Genomic DNA, 6,249 nt, shown 5'->3' with positions numbered 1-6,249 from the left:
ATATATTATTTTATGATATATAAATTAATATATAAATAAAATAATATATAAATAATAATAAAGTATATATATATATATATATATATATAATTTAAAAATATATTATATATATATATTAATATATTATATATATAATATATATATATATATATATATAAACCTATACGGTAATTCCCTTTTTATCAATGTAAAAAGCTTTTAATTAAAAGAAAAAGTTATACATTCAACGACTCTCACTACATGAATGAACCCAAATCTAGTTATACCCCTACATCTATCCCCCTATCATATATGGGGACGATAAGTAGACTGATAGGGGTAGGATACGATACAGAGCCCCGAAAATAGATCAGGGGATTTTCTCCTTAAAAAAAAAAAAAAAAAAAAAAAAAAAAAAAGAATCAGGGCAGTCCCAAACCCCACAAAAAAGTTACATCCAATCGGATTTTAAAAAAATAAAAAGGGAAATATAAAACCAGCCCTTTGGCAGAACCCAAAATCCGAACAGAAAATCCCTTTCCAACGAACCCAAAAGAAAAATTTAATCACCCCTTTTCAACCGTTTCTTAACCCCACACCCTTTTTTTTCCCCTTTCTTTTTCCTTTTCCTTTTCCCCCCCTCTTCTTTTCTTCCTTCCTTCTTCTTCTTCTTCTTCTTCTTCTTTCTTCTTCGTCTTCTTTCTTCTTTTCTTCTTTTTCTTCTTCCTTCTTCTTTTCTTTTTTCCTTCTTGTCTTCGTTTTTCATTTTTTTAATTAGCAAAAAGGGAGAAACCCCAAAACGTTATAAATACCTCGAGCGATTAGGGATATAATTTTATTATTTTATTTATTGGATTTCATTCCAAATTTTGGGGCTATTAATTGTCAAAAAGATTTTTTTTTTTTTGAGTGACGGGTTTTTTTTCCTTTATTTTTTTTTGGGTTGTTTTTTTTTATTTTTTTTTTTTTTTTTCTTGTTTTTTTTTTGGGGGGGGGGGGGTGTACAAGACACAATACAAAATGTTGGTTTTTGTTGTTTTTGGGTTGGTTTGTGGTTTTTTTTGTTTTTTGGTGTTGTTTTTTTTTTTTTTAGAAAAGGGGTGTGTTTGGGAAAAAAAATACTAAAGAGCGAAATAAAAAAATTAGGGAAGAGAAAGCGAGGTTTTCCCCAAATTTAAACCCCAGACGAAAGGAAGGGTTTGCAAAATTTAATTTTTTCGGGGAAAAAGGGACTGGGGTTTGGGGTTTAAATTAAAAATATGAGAGAGAAGGAGAGAGAAGAGAAAGAGGGAGGAGAGAGGAGAAGAGAGAGAGAGGAGAGAAGGAGGAGAGAGGAGAGAGGCAAACATAATATGATACATTTCATACAATAAAATCACAAAAAATTACAACATCCCGAAGTCCGGCTGGAACAAAACCCACAAAAGGTTTATATCACAACACTCCCCAAAGAAAGAAAGAAAAGAGAGAGAGAGAGAGAGAGAGGAGAAGGAGAAGAGGAGAGAAAAGAGAGAGAGAGAGAGAGATGAAGGGAAGAGGAGAGAGCCCGCCCCTTCACCATTACACAGCGATTAATCACATTTTTTTATTTTTTTGTTTTCATTTTCATTTTTTTTAAAATCAAAACACTTTTCCCAAAATACAAAAGACAGGCAGATATTAAAATTGGGGTTTTATTCAGGTATTGTCGTTTAAAGTCTTTTTGGGCTTATATCAACACAGTATATTCGAAAATTGTATCGTTAAATGAAACAAAATTAACGAAACAAAAATTTTAAAAAAAAAATTGATGATGGAAAAAAAATTTTAAAAAAACGGTAATTTAAAAATGTTATAATACTAATAATGAAAATAAATGAATTTGATCAAAAAGATAAAAAAGAAAAATGATAATAATGTAAGAAAATGTGTGAGGTGATGATGTGATAAACAACTTTAAAAAAATAAAATAATTAAAAATAAATAAAAAATAATATAAAATAATGATATAATAATGATAATGAGAAAAAGATATGATAATAATAATAATAATAATAAATAATAATAATAAATAAATAAAAAAATATAAAAATAATTTAAAAATAATAACAAAAACAAAACAAAAACAATAACAAAAAACAACAAAAAAAATAAAAATAATAATAATATAATAATAATAAATAATAATAAAAAAAATAAAAAATTTATGGAAATACCAATTATAAAATATATGAAAAATAATATAATTGAAAAAAAAATGTAAAAAAGAATGAATAAATAAAAGGACATTTTTTTGACACAACAAAATGAAATGGGTGATTTGAAATGATTGTAATGATGAAAATAAAAGATAAAAATAATAGTAAATAATAAAATAATAAAAATATTATATAATGATAAAAATGAAACAAAAATGATAATACTAATACTAAAAATGGTAATGCTATGATAGTAAAAACCCTAATAATAAAAAATGTAACAATAACAATAAAAAAAAAATTAAAAAAATAATAATCTGACATAACATTAAAAAAAAATGACAAGAAAATACAGTAATAATGAAAAATTAGCAAAAAAATAACAGTAATGATAATAAAAACAGTACGAAATAATAACAATAAAATAATAAAAATAGCTAACAATAAAAATAAAAATCCAAAAAACAAAAACAAATAATATAAAAAAAAAAATAATAAAATAATAATAATAATAAAATAATAATAATAATAATAATAATAATAATAATAATAACAACAACAACGAACCAAACCCATGCGAATTTTTAAAGGAAATTTAGCTCGACTTTCTTTTAAGAAAAAAAGGGGGTGAACTTAAATTGTCAGCAAAGTTAGATAAAGATTTGTTAATAAAAGCAATATAAAAACAAATCAACTTGGAAATTTTTAAAGCGTTCTACATAGGAACTTTAAAATTTGTTTTTTGTTTATTTTTAAAATTTAAAGAAAAACATTTTCGAAAACAAAAAACAAAAAAATGCTTTAGGGGCCCTTCCCCTTTTAGTATATTTTTTCTTTTTTTTTTTTTTCTTTTTTTTGAAATTTGGTGCTTACGTCTTTCGACAAGAACGAAAAGCCACTGTCAAAGCAAACCTATAAAGGTGATTGAGATGGCAATCATAAATTATTATAAAAAAAAAAAATAATAAAATGATAAAAAAATGGGGGGGTTCCCGTTTAAATTCGTATTTAAACAAAACGAGAAAAAAGATTTGAGGGGAAAAAAAAAATAAATATCATAAAACCCCCGAACTAATGATAAAAATAATGCCCAAATGTGATTTTGAAAAAAATTCCTACGAAATAAGCATGCGAAGCCCCGCCGGGGGGGACAGTTACTTACCCCTGGGTTTTAGGAGCCCCCAAAATTGACTACAATATGACATTATACAGACAGTGGGTTGTGGTAGTGGTTGGTTGGTGGTGGGCGTTGCAGAGAGACGGTACAGTACGGTACGTTTTGGTACAGTACGGTACGGATAGCGCAACAGATGCAGAACGCGTACATCACACGGACAGGAAGACACGCCACAGGGGGACAGACGGGGGGACCGGGGCTTTAAAACGGTGGCCCACCTCCATAAACCCCAGACCCCACGACCCCCGGGCTCCCACCACCTGAGCCCACCTCGGGGGGCCACCCCCACCGGGGAAAAGGGGGGGGGAGGAGGGGGGAAAGGGGGGCCAGGAGGTCACGGGGGAGGGGGGGGGGGAGGGGGGGGGGGGGGGGGGGGGGGGGGGGGGGGAGATATCACTAAAGGGTAAGGGGTTCGAAAAAAAAAGAAAAAAAAAGAGTGGGGTGGGGGGGGTGGGTGGGGGGGGAAAGGGGGGGGGAGGGCCTAAATGACGCGATTTGTCCGAGCGACACTCCTGACATCGTTTCAAGGACCTTCTATGTTACTGATTAACACTCGCCGAGCATTAGAAACCGGCAGCTGACAATAAGCAAAGAGCTGACCGATTATTTGGTATTAAAAGGAAGTCACATACACTTTTCCCAAATCCGTGATACAGAAAGTTTATTTTAAAACATTGTTTTTCGATGCGTAGATTACCTCCCTTTTGCGTTGATAAAGGAAAGCGCAGTTTAATAATCTTGAAAAAAAATATATATTCATAATTCAAACAATTATGATTAACGTCCAGGGGTTTAAAAAGAGAAAAAAAAAAAAGGAAAAATTTACTGTGTGTGTGGTGGTGTGTATGCATATATGTATTGCATTATATATAATATATATATATATATATATATATATATATATATATATATATATATATATATATATATATACATATAAATACATACATAAATAATTATGTGTGTGTGTGTGTGTGTGTGTGTGTGTGTGTGTGTGTGTGTGTGTGTGTGTGTGTGTGTTTTGTGTGTGGTGTGTGTGTGGGGTGTGTGTGCGTGTGTGTGTGTGTGTGTGTGTGTGTGTGTGGTGTGTGTGTGTGTGTGTGTGTGTGTGTGTGTGTATGTGTGTGTACATATATGAGTGCATGTGCGTGTGCATCTGTGTATGCAATATATATATATATATATATATAAAAATATATATATATATATTATATATATATTTTATATTTATATACACAAAATATACACACATATATAATATAATATTATAAAATAATATATACACACACACAAATATGGCACCACACACACACCCCCCACACACACCACACACCAAAACACACACACACACACACCCCACCCCACACACACACCCACCACAACACACACACCAATTTTACATTATATATATAAATTTTATATATAATATATATATAATATAATATATAAAATATATTATATACATATATATATAATATAATATAATAAGAATATGAGTATTTATCTATTTATATATTAATATATGTATATGTGTGTGTGTGTGTGTGTGTGTGTGTGTGTGTGTGTGTGTGTGGGTGTGTGTGTGTGTGTGGGGTGTGTGTGGGTGTCTGTGTGGTGTGTGTGTATATATAATAAAAACAAATATTTATCATTTATATATATATATATATATATATATATATATATATATATATATTATATACATATATATCATATATATATATATATATATATTATATATATATGTATATATATACACAAAAAATATACGTAGGTTGTAGTAGGTTAAGTTAGGTATGATATGTTTTTTGTTTTTTTTTTTTTTTTTTTTTTTTTTTTTTTTTTTTTTTTTTTTTTTTTTTTTTTTTTTAAACAAAGGGAGAAATATTCAATTCATGAAACGTGCTTCTCTGACAGGATGTTCATAATTACGAAGGTGAAAAGTTTCGCGAAGAAAGATGAATATCAAAAGGGTCATTAATAAAAATTTCAAAAACCAAAAAAAAAAAATTTTAATAATATAAAATTAAATAAATTTTTTAAAGATTAATTTTTTAATATTTATTTCCCCCCACAAACCACCCCCCCAATATAATTTTTGGGCACCAAAAAAAACAAAAAAACACCCCCCAAACAAAAACCCAAAAAACAAACAAAAAAAAACAATCGGAAAAAACTGGAACCCCCCCACAAACAACAACCATTCTTTATATATTTATTTTATAATATATTTAATTATTATTTTTTTACAAATATTAAATTAAAGGGGAATAAAAAAATAAAAAAAAATTTTTTTTTTAATTAAATATGAAAAAAATGGTGGGGGGTGTTGTGGGGTTTGGTGGGGGGTGGGGGGGGGGGGGGGGGGGGTCCCCCTGGGGTGGTGGTGTATTGGACTCTTTTTATAAATTTTAATATAAATTACCCTTTTATAAAAAAGGTTAGCTTTATAATCTAAATTTTAAAAAATAAACCATATAAATACATTAAATTTCCCCCTTAAGGTACCCCCCTTAAAAAAAAAATGTCACCTTAAAAATGGTTTACACCTCCCCCGGTGCATTGTTTTTTTTTTTTTTTTTTTTTAAAACAAAGGCCATTTTCAATTAAAAACGTCTCTTACGGATTTAAACCGTTAAAGTTTAAAAAAGGGGTTCAACGGCCCCCCATTCCTTTTCCGGCATCCCCGGGGCCCCCCAGGGGGCGAAAACCCCCTTCGTTGAGCCCTTTACTTAAATTTAGGTTTCACTATATAAGTAGGTGTTTTAGGTGGTTTGTGAAATTTTAAAATAAATAATAGAAAAAAATATTTAATTTTATTATTTAATTTTCCAATTTTTTTTAATTTTTTAAAATTATTATTAATAATTAAAAAAATATTTTAAATATTTTAATAAAAAAATTCCCTTTAGAACT

At 29.3% G+C, this 6,249-nt stretch overlaps 1 protein-coding gene across 1 annotated transcript in view; it reads left to right on the top strand.

The window, feature by feature from the left end:
- Window positions 1-6,249, top strand: part of LOC119597939 (teneurin-a-like) — a 322,308-nt gene that overhangs the window by 244,554 nt on the left and 71,505 nt on the right. The window lies entirely within an intron of this gene.

This window comes from Penaeus monodon, chromosome 40, assembly GCF_015228065.2.
Source record: "Penaeus monodon isolate SGIC_2016 chromosome 40, NSTDA_Pmon_1, whole genome shotgun sequence".
NCBI classification, from domain to species: domain Eukaryota; kingdom Metazoa; phylum Arthropoda; class Malacostraca; order Decapoda; family Penaeidae; genus Penaeus; species Penaeus monodon.
Note: the sequence above shows the minus strand (reverse complement) of the source record. Positions and strands in the feature narration are given on the sequence as shown.